Source organism: Notolabrus celidotus, chromosome 9 (assembly GCF_009762535.1).
Source record: "Notolabrus celidotus isolate fNotCel1 chromosome 9, fNotCel1.pri, whole genome shotgun sequence".
Classification (NCBI taxonomy): domain Eukaryota; kingdom Metazoa; phylum Chordata; class Actinopteri; order Labriformes; family Labridae; genus Notolabrus; species Notolabrus celidotus.
Window position 1 is genome coordinate 2,936,564 of NC_048280.1, and position 22,644 is coordinate 2,959,207.

The 22,644-nt window shown below is 40.0% G+C and overlaps 1 protein-coding gene across 3 annotated transcripts in view; it reads right to left on the reverse strand.

The window, feature by feature from the left end:
* The window catches only part of wdfy3 (WD repeat and FYVE domain containing 3), a 162,869-nt gene extending 140,968 nt beyond the window's left edge, over window positions 1-21,901 (reverse strand). For all 3 annotated transcript variants that reach the window (XM_034691917.1, XM_034691915.1, XM_034691916.1), the window contains exon 1: window positions 21,538-21,901. The gene's annotated coding sequence lies outside the window, so the exon portion shown is untranslated. The remainder of the gene's footprint in view (window positions 1-21,537) is intronic.
* Window positions 21,902-22,644: the final 743 nt, after the last annotated feature.

A 22,644-nucleotide genomic window follows, 5' to 3' on the forward strand; every position in this document is an offset into this window, starting at 1 on the left:
AGATCCGTGTCCGGTCCGTCTCAGCACCAGATCTGATCGGTTTCTATTCTAGTCAATGTGTTAACTTCCTCTGGATCCGCTCCGTTGCGTTCCGGCTGCGTCTCTGATCCAGCAGGTCCAACCCCTTCGGATCAGATACACAAGACTTCTATTTTTGTTGGATTCCAAAGCACGACACATCAATCTCAACAGAGCAGATGGAGCAGGACAGGAAGTCAGGTTTCACCAAAACAAAATGAAAACATCCGGTTCATTTTCAGAATAAAACACTCTGTGTTATCACCAGATCGTATTTCACTTAACTACAACAACAAACCAAAGTCATGATGAGCGGAGCCAGGCCTGGAGTCAACAGGTCAGAGGTTTTCAGAGGACCAGAAAGACAACATGGATGAGGAGAGGAGGAGGAGGAGAATCCTTGATTCAGCATTTACCGCGGGAAATCCAGCTGTCCGGTGCTGCGTTCTGCAAAACGCAACCGTTGGGTGTTGACGGACGAGAGAACACGGAGCAGGACCACAGTGGATCGGAGACAGACTAGTCACGGATCTGGTGGAAGTCTGATATCTTGATGATTTTAGTTCACATCATCCCCACATTTCCTAACTCTCTTCCAGCTCAGAAATAATCAACATTAGAGCTCATCTCTGAACTGTAGCATGTCTTTATTAACAGCTGATGCATCAACTGAATTCAACATTACAAGAACCAGAAGGGCAGGAAATGACTAAAAGCCAAACAAGTCTGGACATGACCGGCATCCACAGCCACCTAACTGGATATCTGTTTAGTCCTTCAGTACACAAACACAAGGGGCGTGATCAACACGGGTTATAAACCACAAGATGAATGCAGGTGATGTCTACTTGTGTCTATTCTACTGGCTGTTTCAGCTTTAACACACTATAAATGTTGAATGTTGTGATTTGGTGCTTTATAAATAAAGATAGATTGATTGATAAAGCACGCTATCACCACATGGATTAGGTTTAGGGTTAGGGTTAGCTAGCACAATCTGGTGTTTAAAGGTGACATATCATGCAAAATTGACTTTTTAATGGTTCTTTACCTGAAATATGTTTCCCTGGCATGTCTACAAACCCCCCGAGAATGAAAAAAATCCATTCTGTTCTGATTTCTACACCTTTCTGTAAATGTGTGTTAAACGAGCCGTTTCAGACTTCCATGTTTTTGTTACGTAACAACAATATCCGGTCTGTCACGGAGTCAGAGCTCGGAGCTTGTTCAGCCCATAGACTGTATAAAATACAACTCAACCCCTCCTCTGTTTTTCATTCCCTGCACACATGTGTGCTAACAAGGAGCTTAGGAGGGAGGCATGCTAGTTGTAGGCTGTCTTAATAAACACAGAGGTCGGTTTTACTCCCCACGTCTGCAGATTTGAAGATCTAGTGGATGATTTTTATTTATCATGGAAAAGTGCTAGCGCTAGTTAGCATAGCTACATAGCTACATGTCGTAGCTGTAGCTGTGTACCAAGACAGACTGTTCTGAGGAGGACTGAAGAAGAGGACTTTTCAGGCAGACCAAAATCTGAGTTTTTTTGAGCATAAACTTTAAAGACATGTTTTGGGGACCTCTTAGACCAATATATGTTGATGAAAAAAGCGTGATATGTCACCTTTAAATGTAGTAGGGATGTCAACGATTAATGGAGTATGGATTAATTGATTGTTAAGAACTTACTCGAACACATTTTTTTGTTTTGATTTTCTATCACGTGGAACAAACATCATGTGGTCTCATTTGGTTCAGCTATCAGGGAGGTGTTGTAACTTTAAAGCATGTTTGGATGTGAATCAGCTGACTGAAGGTGTTGCTCACAGCGGAGACCCCCAGCTGGGGGCTGCGGCTGAGTGACAGGTCTCCACGAGCGCTTGTTTTCTCCACCACCGGACTGACTATGACCCCGGTTGCACTCCCTGCCGACACCTGACGGCGTTCACATGCTTATTCTTCTCAATAAGAACGAGTAGACAGAAAACTGGACACTGTGAGTCTGAAATCCGTTTCTGTTCAGTTCCCTTGTTGAAGTCTGAGCCTTCACTTTTATGACTGTGTGTCCACAGAGATTATGAGCCTGCTCCACACGTTGATATTCACAGGGTTCCCACTCTTTTCCAGAGATCATTTTCCAGGACATTTTCAGTGATGATCAAGCTGGTATGACAGTCTAAAATGAGTTCCTAACTTAGTTCCTCAATAGTCTAATATATTCCTCTCAGTGGAAGTCTACACTGAAGATATGTAGTCTATGGCTATCAATGAAATCATCTCTTACATGCTTATAACTGATGGCAAATTGATAATAGAACAATGCGACTACAGATGTACAGCACTTCACTTTATTAGTGCAACCAAATAAGAATGATGGGCAACTCTCATCTCAGCTTTCTCTTTTCTCAAAAAATATAAAATTAGCTAAGAAAAAAACAAAAGAACCAGCAAAGGAATCAGGAAGCTGCCTTAGTGAAATACATAAATAATAATAATCAGAGGATCAGTGTATAAATTGGCCTAAATAGAACTGAATGACAAAAATGGCCACAAATGCTGAATGGGGATGTTTTTTTCTTAACCTTGTCAGGTCGCACGCAGTCATGTTGGAATAATTTTCCAGGACAATCTGGGATTTTCCAGGACTTTTTACTTTTTCTCCCATTTTCCAGGTGTTCTCCAGTATTGGAAAACTGGTCAACTGTTTTCCAGGTTTTCCAGGTTTTCCAGGACGTGTGGGAACCCTGTATTCAGCATGTTTAAATTTTGAACAAATTTGATTCAGGGGAAAAAAACCCATTTGGCATTGGTTTTGACATGGACGTGATTAATCAATAATTGATCGTTTACATTTCTAAAGATCAATCCCTAAAATGTGGTATTGTGTTCTTTCTCTCTGCTCATCACTTGTTAGTAGCGGAGGCAGCCATTTATTACCCTGCATGGGTCTCAAGACGCCACGAAGATCTGAAATGAGTCCTCATTACTGATTAGTGGAGCAGTGCTTTGATTCTGACGCACAACACAAACTATGATTTACAGTCAATCGTTGATCAGGAGCAGATATCAGAGACTGTAATCACACGAAAACATCATCACTGCTGCGATCATGAGAAGCCCTTCCTTGTCTCTCATCCGGCGCACGGCGGATCTGGAGCACATCGGGGTGTTTTGTTACATGTACAGTAGCTCTCTGGCTGTTGCATCCTCTCTGCCGGACCGAGGTAATGACAGTAATCCAAGCTTATCACACGACACCGCTCTCAAAACTGCTTCAATGTTGAGCACAAATGTGAATAAGTGTGTCTTTTACATTAACAGTAAACATGCTTCACTGTTGTCACCAAGGTCGGGCTTGCCAGTGACAGTAAACAAACACCCCGGTCACCGCGGAGACAAGCTCAGCATCCCGCTCCTGATTCCCTCCTACCTGCTGTTCTCTCTGCGCTCCGCCAGCATCTCAACTCTTCAGCGGTTGAAACAGCCCAAAAAAATAATCCTCTATATCAGCGCTCCGACTCCTCTGTCCCCCGAAAACTGTTGTCTCCTGATAAGAAAAGTCGATGACGATGGAGTCATGCCTTCCTCTCACGGAGGAGTGAGGCTAAACGCAGAGGCATGGCTTCTCTTCATTGGCAGTACCAGGAGCTTTGTTCCCCAGCCAGCGTCCTGTATGTGTATGAGAGTGTGTGTGGAAGTGTGTGAGTGTGTGTGTGGCCTGCCGGGACTGGCACAGCTGATCCCCCCCTGACACCGGGTGGGGTGTACAGGGCTTTGGAGGAAGAGGAGGAAGGGAGGGTGGAGCGTGTGGGGTTGGCTGTGGCCGTCACAGGGAGAGGACCGTACCACTCTCGGCAGAGGAGAGGGGGTGGATGTGCATGAGGCAGAGTCGTAGGAACCATTAAAAATGAATCTGTTAACCTTCGTTATGTGCTCTCGGGCTCAGCAGGTCCACATTAACTTTGCATTATTATGGCTTCACACACACGGAGGGTATGGGAACGTCTCTGGAGCACAGAGCCTTACATAAGCACACTTTAAACACAGCAAGGTTTGCATGAGAAGACCAGCACACCCAGATCTGATGCATCTTTCAACATCAACATCTGATAATGTAATCTCAGTACAGTAGCTCATGTTGCTGTCATTTCAAAGAGCAGTCCTTTATCATCTGAGGTCTGTAGTTCCTCTATGGTTCCTTGTTTGATCTTAGGAGTAGATAAATAAACACATTTTAACGTCTGTATTAATTATCAGTTAAATAAAAATAAACAAAATAAAACAGAACTATGAATTTCCATTGGACTCCATTGAGTTGTTTGTGTGGACACTGCATGTTTGAGGGGCTGTGAGCTGAGCTGACTCTAAGTCAACTGAGGTTTTGTCACAGAGCTTAGCCTGTCTCTGTTTGGATTCCTTCAGTGAGCATTGTTTACAAGATCTCTTAGGGTGAAGAAATAATTGGCAGAGGTATTTTTTTCTCTCCATCTTCAGAAGAACACAGCTGGAGGTAAGAACGAGTGAAAACATGGCATAAACCAGACAAAGCATGTTGGATGAGGGGCTGTGAGCTGAGCTGACACTTACATCTGTATAAATATTGTTGTTTAAAAACATTAAAGAAGTTACTTTCACTTTATCATTTTTTATTTTAACTTACTTTAGTCAAACAACACATCGTAGGAAAAAGTACCAACTGGAAAATATATTTTTTGGGGGAGGTAAGGTAAGTGAAAATATGTCTTTAAAATTCTAACAAGGTCAGATTCCTGAGATTAAAGTCGTAATTCTTAGATTAAAGTCATAGAAGATTAAAGTCAGAATTCTGAGATTAAAGTCAGAATTCTGAGATTAAAGTTAGAATTACAAATTTAGTTTGAATATAAGATTAGTCAAAATTATAAGATTTATGTCAGAATTCTCAGATTAAAGTCAGAATTCCGGAATTAAAGCCAGAATTCTGAGATTAAAGTTAGAATTATAAGATTAAAGTCAGAATTCTGAGATTAAAGTTAGAATTATAAGATTAAAGTCAGAATTCTGAGATTAAAGTCAGAATTCTGAGATTAAAGTCAGAATTCTGAGATTAAAGTCAGAATTCTAAGATTAAAGTCAGAGTTCTGAGATTAAAGTCAGATGTCTGAGATTAAAGTCAGAATTCTAAGATTAAAGTCAGAGTTCTGAGATTAAAGTCAGATCTCTGAAATTAAAGTCAGAATTCTGACTTTAACTCTGAGATTAAAGTCAGATCTCTGAGATTAAAGTCAGAACTCTGAGATTAAAGTCAGAACTCTGAGATTAAAGTCAGAGTTCTGAGATTAAAGTCAGATGTCTGAGATTAAAGTCAGAATTCTGACTTTAACTCTGAGATTAAAGTCAGATCTCTGAGATTAAAGTCAGAATTCTGAGATTAAAGCCAGATCTCTGAAATTAAAGTCAGAATTCTGAGATTAAAGTCAGATCTCTGAGATTAAAGTCAGAATTCTTAGATTAAAGTCAGAATTCTGAGATTAAAGTCAGATCTCTGAGATTAAAGTCAGAATTCAGAATTCTAAGATTAAAGTCAGATCTCTGAGATTAAAGTCAGAATTCTGAGATTAAAGTCAGATCTCTGAGATTAAAGTCAGAATTCTAAGATTAAAGTCAAAATTATAAGATTGAAGACAGAATTCTGTTTTTTTTTCTGAGATTAAAGGTAGAATTTCTTATCTATTCTGAGAATTCTGTCAAGATTTTATAAAAAATATCAGACCTTTTGTATTGTTTTCCTGGCCTTACCTCCCAAAAAAAGTCAGTTGTCTTTATTGATTCTGTACCTGAGTGTGCTCCATATACAAGAAAAAGCAGCCAAAAGGGCAGCTTTTGCTTTTCCAACAGTTTTAACAAATCCACATTGAGTTTAAATATCTAAAGGTTAACATCAGAGATTTACAGGGAGTTGATCTGCAAAAGCTTTGAGGATCGTTTCCATGTATGATGTAATTTTCCTCTCAATGAGATCACTGGATTTAGAATACATGGGTCAGATGAAACTAGCCATTATGCTTCATGCAACTGCTTCACTAACTTTATATCACAGCCTGTCAACAACATGTTATTAATATGACAATCTGAATGTTTTGACCAATGAACAGAGTCACGGTGGGTGTAAAAATATCACAAACCCCTCCAGGAGACTGCGTGGAACATCCTGAGAACCCTTCTGGTTCACTAAGAGGATACTGAAGTGTGGTTTCCAGCAGGGGCACACTGGCCATATGGAAATGAGGCCGGCAGGGGGGAGCGGATCATCCACCTCACTGAATGAAGCTGCTACACATCCTCCTTCTCAGCATACCACCAGTGGCAAGGTCGAATATACACCGAGAAGTAAGAAGGAAAAAAAAAGCTGGAGAGACCTGTTGTGTTCGCAGAGCCTAAGGGCTTCTCAGCTCCATGACTCCCTCCACAGTTACACATGTGGTTTCAGTGCTTCCCTGCATAATAAGTGACATTTCAAGGAAACCTGACAGCTGCTGGAAATCTAGCTTCCATGCTCCCGAAACAAAAGCAGTAACACTAATAAACCACACATGTGATCGTAAACATGGAGGACAGTCAAGAGCCCGTACAGTTGTCCCCATTCGGAGCCAGGTGGAGCCGTCTGAGCCAATTAAACTACAGCCATAAACAGAGATGGGAAGACACTTTACATTCAGGGTGTGCAGTAAAACACAACGACCACTGCAACCTGTAACAACCTGATCCTCTGAGAGACTCTGAGATACTTGGAGATACATTAGGTGATGTAGTTAGTATTCATGGCCGCAGGACGGTCTAAGAGGTATTGACCCAGAATATGTTCACTACAAATATTCAGCACGTTAGTTTGTTTGTGTAAAGGTGCATTTCGACCAAGAGTTTTAGCCCCCAGAACTGCTTTCCCCTGAACTAAAAGGTTCCTGTGCCCCCATTGTTGTCTGCGTTTTGACCACGGGCTGAAGTCCCGGGTAGATTCTGCAAATCAGGCCAGTGACGTATGGAGAAATAAAAAGTAAATGCACTACACCACCAGACCAGTAGAGGGCAGTAACACAAAGAGGAATGCCATTCATCACAGATGACACCATAGAAGCAGACGGACAGGCAGGTATCATTATGAGCAACACAACAGTTAGCCTGTTAGCATGAAGAGACTCAGCTGGCGCTGTTTTAGATGGTGCTATATTTCATCACAGATGGATTCACTGAATCAACACGTGAGAGGAGATAAGCGCGAGTAGCAAAGACGTTTCAACACGGCTTTAAAATCCTTTTGAACTCAAAAAGCCGTGGCAGAGATCGACCGGTGTTTTGGTTTAAACAGCGACCCTGTTAACTGGAGACTCTCAGCCGGATGCATCCCTCATAAACGTCTTTGGACGATCATTAAATATCTGATGAGGATATTTTGAAATCTTAATAAAAACTAAACTAGTTTGCATTCCCAGGAACTCCCTCTGTGTTTCAACAGCTGTGTAAACTCCACAAACACTGACACGTTCAGCTGAAGGTCTCCAGTTTACAGGGTCACTTTTAAAACCGGAACACCGGGAGGAGAGACGCATTCATGGTGGGCTGAGAGAAGACTACTGTTACAAGCTGCTAAATCAAGAGAATCACAGCTTCTTCTTTTGAAAAGTACACACACATACAAAAAAGATAGAACAAATAAAAACTAATGAAAGAAAAAGAAATCAAGTGAATCACAGATGGAATAAACAATGACTGTGAATGGTTTTTCTGAAATAATTGAAAAAAAAATTTGAAAATTTTTTTTTTTTGAAATTTTGAAGAAAAAAAAAAAGATGACCAAAAAATTTGAAAAAATAATGTTTTTTTGTTTTTTTTGTTAAATCGAAAAAAAAAAGAAAAAAAAAATTTGGATTTTTTTTTTTTAATTTGAAAAAAAAATTGAAACAAAAAATTTGACAAGAAAAATTTCGAAAAAAAAAAATTTGAAAAAAAATGGACAAAAAAGTTGACCCGGTTCCTGTCAAAAAAATAAATTTTCCTCAAATTTGAAATTGTGCTCCAAAACAGAAAAACATGAACACGGCCGGTGTTTTGGTTTAAACATCGACCCTGTTAACTGGAGACTCTCAGCCGGATGCATCCCTCATAAACGTCTTTGGACGATCATTAAATATCTGATGAGGATATTTTGAAATCTTAATAAAAACTAAACTAGTTTGCATTCCCAGGAACTCCCTCTGTGTTTCAACAGCTGTGTAAACTCCACAAACACTGACACGTTCAGCTGAAGGTCTCCAGTTTACAGGGTCACTTTTAAAACCGGAACACCGGGAGGAGCGACGCATTCACGGTGGGCTGAGAGAAGACTACTGTTACAAGCTGCTGAATCAAGAGAATCACAGCTTCTTCTTTTGAAAAGTACACACACATACAAAAAAGATAGAACAAATAAAAACTAATGAAAGAAAGAGAAATCAAGTGAATCACAGATGGAATAAACAATGACTGTGAATGGTTTTTCTGAAAAATTTGAAAAAAAATATTGAAAAAAAAAAAGAAACTGAAATTTTGAAAAAAAAGATGACCAAGAAATTTGAAAAAATAATGTTTTTTTGTTTTTTTTGTTAAATCGAAAAAAAAAAGAAAAAAAAAATTTTGATTTTTTTTTTTAATTTGAAAAAAAAATTGAAACAAAAAATTTGACAAGAAAAATTTCGAAAAAAAAAAATTTGAAAAAAAATTGACAAAAAAGTTGACCCGGTTCCTGTCAAAAAAATAAATTTTACTCAAATTTGAAATTGTGCTCCAAAACAGAAAAACATGAACACGGCCGGTGTTTTGGTTTAAACATCAACCCTGTTAACTGGAGACTCTCAGCCGGATGCATCCCTCATAAACGTCTTTAAACCATCATTAAATATCTGATGAGGATATTTCGAAATCTTAATAAAAACTAAACTAGTTTGCATTCCCAGGAACTCCCTCTGTGTTTCAACAGCTATGTAAACTCCACAAACACTGACACGTTCAGCTGAAGGTCTCCAGTTTACAGGGTCACTTTTAAAACCGGAACACTGGGAGGAGAGACGCATTCACGGTGGGGTGAGAGAAGACTACTGTTACAAGCTGCTAAATCAAGAGAATCACAGATGTGTGTGATGTTATTTTGGACGGAGGGCGGAATAAAAACACTGCGGTTAATCTACCAATCAGACACATTCAGCATTGCAGGCCCCGCCCCCCGAAAGTCCCAGGACCTTTGAAAAGTACTACCCCCCTAGCAGGGGCTTTTCAGGGGGGAGATTATCTACCCCTGAACTAAATTTAGCCCCTGGGTCCACCGGTCGAAACACACGTAGTTCAGAGGTGAAGTCTTAAGATGCAGATTTAAAAGCTCTGCAGGTTCTCTTGACATGCATCCTCTTTCTCTGGAGGCTAATTAAGAATGATGCTCTCTCCTCCAGGAAGACGACAACTGGAAAACTGCTGCTGACGCCTGGTGCCTGACACAAAAGCACATCAGGGGCCGTCTCCCTCTTTACATCGCCTGAGAAGCTCAGTCGCTCGCTGCATTGAAAAGAAGATGAGCGTCGGTCTTGAGCTGCATTACCCACAAGAGTTTAATGTAGCTATTGAGCTCCACATAATCAATAAGAAGAGCCTCACAAACTACACTCATTGCTGCTCCTAATCTCACCACAATGGATAAGATGAAAGTAGAATCTTTAATTATACTCTTTGGTTTAGTTGTGTACAAGAATCAGCTTCTATCTGACCCAGTGCCCTAAAACCTTTTCTCTTATGTGCGGACATTTCTTTATTTGGCCAACGATTAATGATTTCACTGCATTCACATTAAACCCAGAGATTCATGGATTTCATTAGGTTCCACAACCAGCAAAAAAACCTCCTCACAGGAGCTTTAAACACATGAAACTACAAATAATCCCAGCCTCCATCTCCCAGCACAAACACACACAGAGCCCTGTACTCAAACTCAATTTCTTTAGACATGCAGCAGAAACAGCCACTTGAACTAATCTGGTTTTTCTATTAGATGAAGGACGTTTAAATGATGAGCTGTTGTTTTTAAAGGTGGTTTACAGTGTAAACAGAGTTACTGTAGCTTTAACTCTATTTTCGTGGACAGTGCCGGTCATTTGTGCTGCTTAGGCCTTGCTTTCCTCCTGGATGACTACAACAACTTAGCTAACATGTTTATTTCTGCTGTATAGATCGTCCTCTTTGAATGGGTGTGTATGTGGTTTCCTGTGTTTCTGCAGTCAGCCTCTAGTGGACGCTTGATGAATTGCAAGTTTAGAACACTTCTGCAGGCTTCATATTTTAAGAAAGAAGAAGAAAGGTACTTTATTGATCCCCAGGGGGAAATTCAATTTTTTCACCCATGCTACTTTTGGACATGCTACACATACAGTTTTTTTGGTATACACACACATGCAGTGAACATGCATAGGGAGAGATGTCAGAGTGAGGATACTGCCGTCAACCAGCGCACCCCGAGCAGTTGGGGGTTCGGTGCCTTGCTCAAGGGCACCTCGGCAGTGCCCAGGCAGGTGAACCAGCACCTCTCCAGCCACCAGTCCACTTGCCAAACTTCGTCCATGCTGGGACTCGAACCGGCAACCCTTCGGTTCCCAAGCCAAGTCCCTATGGACTGAGCTACTGCCGCCCCCAAAGACCGGATTTTACCGCTTGGTCACTACCTCCGAGGTACGATCAGAGGCGGGACAGCTTCACCCCACCACTGCGCCTCTGTGTCTCTGTGCAGGACACACTACAGGGGTGTAAATACCTTGCGTTTAAATGGCAGTGTGGGAGCGCCTTGTAACTTTAAGATTTTGTTAGTTTCTGGTCATATTAAACTTTCTGTGACTGTCAATTTGAGGTAAAACTTTTTATATAAATATTAGACACTAAGCTCAACATCATTCTTACATGTTCTAATAGCCTGGGGTCATTATGTAAGGGATAATGTACAGTGAGCAGGTGGTTATGTAGATTAGAATCCCACTGCTTAGCATCTTTCATCAGCTTCTTGTATTTTTTAACATTTTTTTAAGTTCTGTGCTGTCCAAATAAATCCAAAGTGGTTATCACATGTTCATTCTTTTTTTTTTCATTATTATTATTATTATTATTATTATGGTATTCATTAATCTTTTTAAAATTATTTTTTTATTAATTTATTTTTTCTCTCTGATATTTATTTTTATTTTCAAGTTATTGTTATTATTATTTTCTTTTATGGTTTAAAATTTCAAATGCACAGATATTTGAAAAAATTAAATTAAATAAATAAAAAAATAAAAAGGTAGCATTAAAAATATTCTCCATGTTGTTTTCATTTAAATAGGAACTTATGCTTTTGCCACAGTGTCAACAGGCAGCGATTTAATGTGTTGTGTATTGATTCACTTTATTGTATTTTCATTATTATCATTTTCTTTTTTCTCTCTATTTATTTATTTCTTATTTTAAAATTATTGTTAATATTGTTATTTTCATGAACTGATTTATTCACTTATGAACTTATTTTTATTTTCATTTAGAAGAAAAAAAATCACTTGCCTAAATTGTTTAAGTTGGCCTGCTCTATATAATGTGTAAAAATTCAAATACACAAATCTTTGAAAAAATACAAAATAAAATAAATAAATAAAAGTTAGAATTAAAAAATACTCTCCATATTGTTTCCAGATTAACAGGAACCAACACTTTTGTCACAGTGTCAACAGGTAGTGGTGAAATGAGCAGAATCAAGTGTTTTTATTTCAGCTGGGTAATCATCTTTTTTTTATCATTCTAAGTATTTGTTACTGAAACTCTTTATTTTGTGGAGCAGAAACCGCAGAAGGACACCGTGACCATGTACTAGCCTTCCAGCACGGTTCAGTCAATCTCATAGAGCTCATAAAATTCTGTTAATATCTCCCTGCCCTAATTATAGACCGGTTTGTTTGAACAGATAATAATTATCACTGTGGCTATGTGGGTCAGTAGTTCACCACTCCAAGCTTTGCCACCTGTTACAGTGTTATGAGTCAGCATGGAGCTTCTGAATGACGGATCCATCAAACACAGAGAGACAACCAGGCTAAACAATTGAGCTGTTTCACCGGCATCAAGTGTGACTGAACAGGATACAGATGAATGATGCTGGAGTGAATTATTGAGGGTAACAGGGGTGTAATCGGAAACATTAAGATGTAGCATACAGATGAATCAGCAGGAGAGCATTATGGATATTATTTATCTCAGACAATATACTCATCTGTTTTTGTTTTTTCAATAATGCAAAGAAAGATAGTTTCTGAATTATTCAAAGACTAAAATATATGTGAATTTTTCTGACTTTGTCGGCATTTGTTTCACTCAAACTGTCCAGCCTACTTCCAAATATTCACAACTCTACAGCCTTAAAGGTGACATATCACGCTTTTTTCATCAATATATATTGGTCTAAGAGGTCCCCAAAACATGTCTTTAAAGTTTATGCTCAAAAAAACACTTTGAAATCAGAATGGATTTTTTTCATTCTCGGGGGGTTTGTAGACATGCCAGGGAAACATATTTCAGGTAGAGAACCATTAAAAAGTCCATTTTGCATGATATGTCACCTTTAAGGCACTGGGTCAATAGACATCATAACAAAGTGGTGGGAGGCTACAGAAATGGCAGAAGCAAGAAGATGTGGCGTTTCATGTTTCCACTATTTCACCAAAAGGGAATTTTACATAAAGAGGTTCCTGTGTTTTTTAAAAGCTCTCTTAAGAACTTTTGGGTTAATCAAAGTAGGGCTGGGCGATAAATCAATAACGCTAATTATCCTGATATAATTTTTTCAACATTAATAAAACAAATGTTCGATAAAAAATGTATATAAACCTGTAATTACACCCCGCAACCACTGGAAAGCGAGGGGGCGCTAATCAGCCTTAAACGCTAGTTGCCGCCCAACATTAAACAGAAGATGAAGACCGCATTTAACAGCCAATCATGTTAGAGAGAGCATTATGGATATTATTTATCTCAGACAATATACTCATCTGTTTGTTTGTTTTTTCAATAATGCGAAGAAAGATAGTTTCTGATTTATTCAAAGACTAAAATATGTGAATTTTTCTGACTTTGTCGGCATTTGTTTCATTCAAACTGTCCAGCCTACTTCCAAATATTCACAACTCTACAGCCTTAAATGTGACATATCATGCAAAATTGACTTTTTAATGGTTCTTTACCTGAAATATGTTTCCCTGGCATGTCTACAAACCCCCCGAGAATGAAAAAAATCCATTCTGCCCCTGTTCTGATTTCTCCACCTTTCTGTAAATGTGTGTGAAACCAGCCGTTTCAGACTTCCGTGTTTTTGTTACGTAACAACAATATCCGGTCTGTCACGGAGTCAGAGCTCGGAGCTTGTTCAGCCCATAGACTGTATAAAATACAACTCAACCCCTCCTCCGTTTTTCATTCCCTGCACAAATGTGTGCTAACAAGGAGCTTAGGAGGGAGGCATGCTAGTTGTAGGCTGTCTTAATAAACACAAAGGTCGGTTTTACTCCCCACGTCTGCAGATTTGAAGATCTAGTGGATGATTTTTATTTGTCATGGATAAGTGCTAGCGCTAATTAGCATAGCCACATAGCTACATGTTCATAGCTGTAGCTGTAGCTGTAGCTGTGTACCAAGACACACGTTGACATACTGACAAATAAAACAACAAGAAACACTAAATCTGTGACCAATCCTTCAGAAAGGTCCTGCTGCCTTTCTGGCAGAGGTCGGTTTGACTCCCCATGCCTGCAGATTTGAAGATCTAGTGGATGATTTTTATTTATCATGGATAAGTGCTAGCGCTAGTTAGCATAGCCACATAGCTACATGTTCGTAGCTGTGTACCAAGACACACGTCTACATACTGATAAATAAAACAACAAGAAACACTAAATCTGTGACCAATGGTTCAGAAAGGTCCTGCTGCAGGCGCCTCTCCGTCAGGATCAGATTCTGGATCAGATTCAGAGGGTTGAAGTAATGCAATCTCTGAGCAGCCGTGTATATTCAGCCAACATGTAAACATTAGATCAACGTGCCGGAGAGCCGAGGGCACATCCACTTCCTGAGGGGGCGTGGTCAGAGAGAAAACAGAGTGTTCTGAGGAGGGCTGAAGAAGAGGACTTTTCAGGCAGACCAAAATCTGATTTCAAAGTGTTTTTTTGAGCATAAACTTTAAAGACATGTTTTGGGGACCTCTTAGACCAATATATATTGATGAAAAAAGCGTGATATGTCACCTTTAAGGCGCTGGGTCAATAGACATCATAACAAAGTGGTGGGAGGCTACAGAAATGGCAGAAGCAAGAAAATGTGGCGTGTCATGTTTCCCACTATTTCACCAAAAGGGAATTTTACATAAAGAGGCTCCTGTGTTTTTTAAAAGCTCTCTTAAGAACTTTTGAGTTAATCAAAGTAGGGCTGGGCGATAAATCAATAACGCTAATTAACGTTATATAAATTTTCTCTATAAATAAAACAAATGTTTGATAAAAATTTGATAGAAATAAACCTGTAATTACACCCTGCAACCACTGGAAAATGAGGGGGCGCTAATGAGCCTTAAACGCTACTTGCCGCCAAACATTAAACAGAAGATGAAGACGGCATTGAACAGCCAATCATGTCGCAGGGTGAGAGGTAGGCGGGGCTTGAAGATGTTTGGAAAGGAATGTAAACACAGCTGAAACGAGTGACAGCGACACTGAAGAAAATTCAAAACCTAGCAGCTCAAAGCAGAGTCGTTAGTCTGACACTGAGTCGACTCTGAGTTAACTATTAACTTAATGCACTTCATTTAATATACGTTCAGGATGTGGGTAGAACACAGAGGCAACTTCTGCTGTGCATGTCAGACACGTGTAATGTCCACCACGACCGTAGGACAACTGAACACTGAGTAACCGTGAGGCATTCACTGCACTGTGGGAAACAACAACACTCTGCCTTTATTGGCATGACAGCTGAAGAGAGACAGGAAATGTGGGGAGCAGAGAGTGGGGGAAGACATGCAGAGAGTGGTCAACCAACCGGGAGTCGAACCGGCGACCTCTGCAACGAGGACTGTAGCCTCTATACGTGGGGAGCTTAGACCGCTAGGTCAGCAGCACCCCCCAAAAATCTCATCTTACATTAAAGACCTGTTTCCTGTTAGCACGGTCAGAAATGATGGATTCAAGAAGCTTATCAGAAAACTAAATCCAGATACAAACTAAAAAACCCTTTTCCACTTAAACTCAGGAGCAAAAATCTGCCTTTATATTTAAATGAGATAATGATCTTTTTCCATATCGCCCAGCTCTACATGTGATCACTGTCTATTTCCTGATTCAACACTCACACTGCAACGGGATGCCAGGAAACTCTGCAAGAGCGTGACAGTTAGTAATACCCTTCTTACTTGCACCCTAGTCCACATTTAGCCCGAGCATCAGTCCCTGTTTCAGTGAGGAGTCTGTGCAGGAAACCCACACAGACGGCCGTGAAATCAGGAACAATGCAGCGACCACACACAGGTGACTTTTAGCTGCACTTCGGCAGACTACGTGCAGGAAATGAGGCCGTTTAATGGCACTGAATATATGCCAGTCATTGCAGACTTTGGCTATTAGTGGACATTTTCAAAGGCTTAAAGTAACTCAGCTCAGCCGACTATAATATCATTATAATGTTGAGAAACACACACACAGCTGAACGTCACTCTTACTAAAGGTCTGAATTCCTCCAAGCACTGCAAGATGTTGATCTACCAAATAACAGAACATTTAAAGCATGCTAGCTTCATAGAATAGATATTCATTTGAAGGGTATGTGCTTTTGCTGGTCTGTTAAATATCCAATATGACAAATAACAGACCAATTTCTCCAATCAGCATCCTTTTACTACTCATTATCTTTACAAATATGTAAAAACTAATGAGAGTTTAGCATGTTTTTTAGTTTTAAAGCACAGGAGGAAGTTGTAACCAAGCTAAGAACACAAGATTTTGGTTGAAAGTCATCATGGTGCAATGTTTCTAACCAACAAGAGCAACTTCTGGTATTCCCATCAAACCATGCAAGTAGACTCAAGTAAGAGTACATTGGCACCTGTTTTTGGAACTAATGGGGTTCAACCATCACCTGTTTTCTCCATCACTGTGTGGATGATCTACCTTAAGATTTCAAAGTCTAAAACAGGATGTATGGAAGAGGATATTTCCATTTTACTTTCATTTAACTGGGAATATACCATAAGGAAGCCCTAAAAGGACATGATTAAATACATTTTTTTTCCCTGTTTTCTCCAGATAACAAGTTAATTTTGGGGGTTAGAGTTAGGGTTATTTTTTTCATGATAAAGGGATCATTTATCTAATTGTATCCAGAGAACGAAGCTTGTTTTTAGTGTTTTTGATCTTTAACTTGTAGATAAATGTCTCTTGTTAAAGTGTCATTTTATTCTTTACTGAGGCAAAACAATAACAGGCTGTTCCTATTACCTGAACTTACTTGGTTACCACATGTATAAATGTGCTTCTTTCATGTTTAGTTGGGAAGCCCTAAAAGGACATGATTAAATACATTTTATTTTCTCTGTTTTCTCCAGATAACAAGTTAATTTGGGGGGTTAGAGTTGGGGTTATTTTTTTTGTGATAAAGGGATCATTGATCTAACTGTATCAAGAGAACGAAGCTTGTTTTTTTGTGTTTTTGGTCTTCAACTAGTAAGGTAAATGTCTCATAACAAAAGGTATTTTTATTCCTTACCAAGGCAAAGTGTTCCAACAATGTTTGTTAAAAAAAAAATATTTTTAAACCAATAACAGGCTGTTCCTATTACCTGAAGTTACTTGGTTCACCCCATGTATAAATGTGCTCCTTTTATGTTTAGTTGGGAAGCCCTAAAAGGACATGATTAAATACATTTTATTTTCTCTGTTTCTCCAGATAACAAGTTAATTTTGGGGGTTAGAGTTGGGGTTATTGTTCTCGTGATAAAGGGATCATTTATCTAATTGTATCCAGAGAGCAAAGCTTGTTTTTAGTGTTTTTGATCTTTAACTTGTAGATAAATGTCACTTGTTAAAGTGTCATTTTATTCTTTACTGAGGCAAAACAATAACAGGCTGTTCCTATTACCTGAACTTACTTGGTTATCACATGTATAAATGTGCTTCTTTCATGTTTAGTATGGAAACCCTAAAAGGACATGATTAAATACATTTTATTTTCTCAAGATCTCCACTCATTTTACTCGTTATCTTGAGACAACTGAGAAAAACAGAATGTATTTAATGCTGTCCTTTTAGGGCTACCCTAATTCTGACTGATATACAAACCTCTTTACAAGAGGGTCCTCGCCAAGACAACAACAAGTAAACATGACATCAGCCAATAGATTAAGCTGTAAAGAGTGTGAACACTCTGCTTAAACACTCCTTAATCCTCCAAACAAACAAAATAATCCAGTTTTAGGCGACCTTTAAGCTCAGACCAGGACGATGAGGCGAAAACATTAAAAGCACATGGTCTTATTCACTGATTTGGTTGTGTTGTCTCCATATTATGAGGATTAATGTCACTCGGGCCATCATATGAAGTCATGAGGTTACGACACAGAGGGAAGTCTGTTTAGATCGCTGAAGCATCTGTACCTGTTTAAATATCAGGACCTGTGTTGCAGGATATATTGCTGTGTCTGTATGTATGAGAGGATTCAGGCTCCCTCAGGTCAGACTGAACCGCTGCAAACATTCATGTCTGTTCATTAAGCTTCTGAATAACAAGAACATGTAGGATGTGCAAAGAGGTCGTGTCATCTGTCAAAATGTCACTATTGTCGAAGCAGGATGGAGTCCACCACATATCTCCCTACTCTCTTTAATGCTGTCTTAAAGGTGACATATCATGCAAAATGGACTTTTTAATGGTTCTCTACCTGAAATATGTGTCCCTGTCTACAAACCCCCTGAGAATGAAAAGAATCCATTCTGTCCCTGTTCTGATTTCTCCACCTTTCTGTAAATGTGTGCTGAAACGAGCCGTTCCAGACTTCAGTGTTTTTGTTACGTCACAACAATATCCGGTCTGTCACGCAGTCAGAGCTCGGAGCTTGTTCAGCCCATAGACTGTATAAAATAATACTGAATCCCCTCCTCTGTTTTTCATTACCTGCACACGTGTGCTAACAAGGAGCTTAGGAGAGAGGCATGCTAGTTGTAGGCTGTCTTAATAAACACAAAGGTCGGTTTTACTCCCCACGTCTGCAGATTTGAAGATCGAGTGGATGATTTTCATTTATCATGGATAAGTGCTAGCGCTAGTTAGCATAGCCACATAGCTACATGTCATAGCTGTAGCTGTAGCTGTGTACCAAGACACACGTCTACATACTGACAAATAAAACAACAAGAAACACTAAATCTGTGACCAATCCTTCAGAAAGGTCCTGCTGCCTTTCTGGCAGAGGTCGGTTTTACTCCCCACGTCTGCAGATTTGAAGATCTAGTGGATGATTTTTATTTGTAATGGATAAGTGCTAGCGCTAATTAGCATAGCCACACAGCTACATGTTCATAGCTGTAGCTGTAGCTGTGTACCAAGACACACGTCTACATACTGACATTTAAAACAACAAGAAACACTTAATCTGTGACCAATGGTTCAGAAAGGTCCTGCTGCAGGCGCCTCTCCGTCAGGATCAGATTCTGGATCAGATTCAGAGGGTTGAAGTAACGCGGGTCTGTGAGCAGCCGTGTATATTCAGCCAACATGTAAACATTAGATCAACGTGCTGGAGAGCCGAGGGCACATCCACTTCCTGAGGGGGCGTGGTCAGAGAGAAAACAGACCGTTCTGAGGAGGGCTGAAGAAGAGGGTTTTTCAGGCAGACCAAAATCTGATTTCAAAGTGTTTTTTTGAGCATAAACTTTAAAGACATGTTTTGGGGACCTCTTAGACCAATATTGATGAAAAAAGCGTGATATGTCACCTTTAAAGAAAGATCTCAGAATCTCATCCAGTTATAGTATGAAATCAAGTATCTCTAAAAACAGTGTCCATGATTACATTTTAACACCAAAGAGGATCAGTGGCATGATTTTTGGACACTCTTTTAGGTGGACCAGGCTTTAGGTTTGGTTGTTTTGGTCCACATCACAAGAAATTATGTCAGAGAAGATGTAAATATGGGGAGGATTTCTGCAGTACTGCAAGTGTTGAGGCCTAAATAACTCAAATTCAAGCAGCCCAGTTGGGTGCAGTTGTATAAAAGCAAATAAAAGAGCTTCTGCTGACGTTGAATGAAGCGGTTAGAGGTTACTTAAAGGTACAGTGTGTAGAAATGGTGAACAGATCCAGACCTTACCATCAAAAACTATCAATACTAGCGATGAGAGCATTTCAAGCCAAAATACCATTCGATAATCATCGGCATCTATTCGGCAATTATTTGAATCATTTACCCCTGTGCGCACTCACTCACACACACACACACACACACACACACCTGTGCCATTAGCGATCTGTTTGTGTGGCAGTCGTGTTAACCAGCAGCAGGACGAGGTGCTGCGAGTATCGGGCACTGACAGCGTATGTCTCGATGTTTACGCCGGTGTTTCTGTGACGCAGCAGCGCAGTGTGTGTTTACATTTTACAGCTGTGCTCAGTCTCTGGTAATACATGTGTAGTAGTGTGAGATTCAGAAACAGCGGTTAATCAAGGGGTGGTTAATCAAGGGGCGTCTATAATTACGGCCCACGGGCCAAAACCGGCCCGCCAGAGGTTCCAATCCGGCCCATGGAATGACTTTGCAAAATGAAAAAATTACAGAGAAGACATTAATTGCAATTTTTCAATAAAAGTAACTACTATTTCAGATTTGTCCTCTGGGGGTCACATTAAATCAGTGTTGACAGAGCGCCCTGAACGGTGCTCCGGGACTTTTTTCCTCAAAGTGAGAAAATAGATTTCTTGCCGTTTGCATAATCCGGTTGAGATTCATAAAGACTTTTGAGAGCACTATAAGATGATCCACTAACTACTGACACTAGCACTACACCCCTGCATACAACACTGTGCAGCAAACAAACTGTTCATGCTGGAGCTGAGGGGTCCAAAATAATCAACCTTACCTTCTTCATTATTATTATCTCTGTTATTTTGCAGTAAACATCACACACTGTGTCCGGTGCACAAGCCCCGAAATAAAACCCATACCTCTTTTCCACTAAGGCGACCCTAGGTTGTATTTCCGGGCTGGTGCTTGCACTGGTTCGGAGCTGGTTGAACTCGCGAACCAACACGGCACCTGTTTGTTTTTCCACCTACTCGTGGAAGAGGCACGTCATGACGTCAGATTTACATGACCAATTTTCCCAGCAGCGCTAAGCGAACTCTCCCTCACAAAAACAACGATGGCGGACAACGGCAGCTTGTCTCCTCGGCCGACCACTGCTTTGCCTTGGAATTGGAATCCATTAGTCTCTTTTATTATTTTGCTGCAGGACAACGGCAGAAACACGTTTGGTTTGTGTTTTTGATCACGGCAACCCCACCCCTCGCCCCCGACGTAAGCGATTCACGGTTCTAGACCAGCAAAGATTTGGAGCTGTTTTGGAACCGGTTTTCCCGGCCAGGAGCCGGTTCACTTGCGGTCGAAACACGAAAAACCGGTTCTCAAATGAGCGCCGGCTTTGAACCGGCCCTGAAACTGCCTCTGTGGAAAAGGGGTGCCAGTTCGCGTTGGTTGAAAAGAGATATATCTGAGACTCATCATGGCAAACAACACAACAGCTGTTTATATAGAGAGACAGTTCATTAAATGTGAACATTTTCAGAATGTACTTGTATTTGTTTGCACTAAAACAAATGTAAAAATGTAGAGTTGTCATTATTTATAGGTTATTATGTTATGATTTACTGGTCTGGCCCTCTCAGATCTACTCGGGCTGTATGTGGCCCCTGAACTGAGATGATTTTGACGCCCCTGATGTAGACCATTACCTGGAGTAATGTCTCCCTATATTTAGATGTGTTGTATTTTATGATGTCTTCATGTAGATGTGGACCTGTCTGATTTAAACCTGTCTGATTTAAATCTCTCTGTGAGGACAGTGAGGTGAAACACAGCAGCAGACATGTAATGTCATCTATGACTCTGCCACTGATGTTAGCTAGCCTACAGAGCTAGCATCAGTTAGCATCGCAACATCTTAACGGACACTGTCAAGCTAAACGTTGACTCTAACCTTTCATAAACACAGACACACAGGAAGCTCAGCTGGTTTATAATAACAGGGTTTAATGTGTAGTGTCACCCTGAGTGTTGTTATTGTCCTGCTAATGTTATCTGTTATACAGCTACAGCCGAAAAACCAACCGAGATGTGCATTCCTCTATGCTAGGCGGTTAGCTAGCTAGCCGCTCCAGGGACCAGAGAGTCTGTTCGTGTGTCCACCAAACACTCACCAGTAAGAGGGGAAATCCTTCAGCTAGATCCTGGACCCAATGTGTCAGCAGCTACGTGGGCTACTCCGTATACATCCATATGTCACAGACAGGGCATGGCTGTGAAGGTGGTCTCTGCTCCCTTCATCCTGCAAACACTTGGGATAATGAAAACCAGGTCTCAGCCATAGACTGTGTGAGATATACGCAGGGAACTATCCCTCAGAACAGCATCCTGCACACAGGCCACATGTGGAAGACAACCCTGACATCTGTTGGAGGAATGGAAGAAGGCACCTTGGATTTAGGGAGCAGAGTAGAGGAGCTAACTCATTGTGCAGTGATGTTTTATAACATACAAGATTAACTTCTTTCTTTCTTTCTTTCTTTCTTTGTTTGTTTCTTTGTTTGTTTATTCTTTGTTTCTTTTTTTCTTTGTTTCTTTTTTTCTTTATTTATTTCTTTCTTTCTTTCTTTCCTTCCATCCTTCCTTCCTTCTTTCTTTCTTCTTTGTTCTGTGTTTCCTTTCTTCTTTCTGTCTTCTGTCTTTCTTTCTTTCGTTCCTTACTTCTTTCTTCCATCCCTTCTTTTTCTTGTCTTTCTTTCTTTCTTCTTTCTTTCCTTTCTTTCTTCCTTCTTTCTTTTCTTTCTTTCTTCTTTCTTTCTTCTTCCCTTTACCTTCTTTTCTCCTTCCTTCTTTCTTTCATTCCTTACTTTCTTTATTTCTTTCTTTTTGCTTTCTTTCATCTTCTTTTGTCTTTCTTTCGTCTTCTTTCTTTTCTTCATTCCTTCCTTCCTCTTTCTTTCTTTTTACTTCTTCTCTTTCTTCTTCCTTCCTTCCATCCTTCATTCCTTCTTTCTTTCTTTCTTTCTTCTTTCGTCTTCCTTCTTCTTCTCTTCCTTCCTTCCTTCTTCTTTTTGTTTCCTTCTTCTTTCTTTCATCTTCCTTCCTTCTTCCTTCCATCCTTCCTTCCTTCCTTCTTTCTTTCTTTCTTTCTTTGTTTCTTTCATTCCTTCCTTCCTTCTTTCTTTCTTTCTTTCTTTCTTCCCTCCTTCCTTCTTTCTTTCTTCTTTCTTTGTTTTTTTTCAATCGTTCTTTCTTTCTGTCTTCCTTCCTGTCTTTCTTTC